Raw genomic sequence first — 352 nt, forward strand, 5'->3', positions numbered from 1 at the left:
GCGGCCGCCTCCCCCCCGTGGGCGCCGGTTATTGTCCGTGGACAGAGCCGCTCGGAGGGGGGCTGGCGGGCTGTAATGCTGGGTGTGTTGCTCGCTGCCGTTCACAGTGTTGGTTTCGCACCGTTTCATGCTTATCGGCGGAGGGATGGGGGCCTGTGCTCCGGTGCAGAAAGGGAAACTGAGGCCGGAAGCGGCGCCTCCGTCCCGGGCACCTGCTGGCACGTGGTGGGTCCGGGCGAAGCTTTCAGCCTCAGGTCGGCGGTCGGGCCGGGCAGCCCCAGCTTGTATTCTGGTTTGTGTTCGGCTCTGCTCGTGTTTTTTCACTGATAATTATGACTTTCCGTACAAACGT

Source organism: Myotis davidii, unplaced genomic scaffold (assembly GCF_000327345.1).
Source record: "Myotis davidii unplaced genomic scaffold, ASM32734v1 scaffold1622, whole genome shotgun sequence".
In the NCBI taxonomy this organism is placed as follows: Eukaryota; Metazoa; Chordata; class Mammalia; order Chiroptera; family Vespertilionidae; genus Myotis; species Myotis davidii.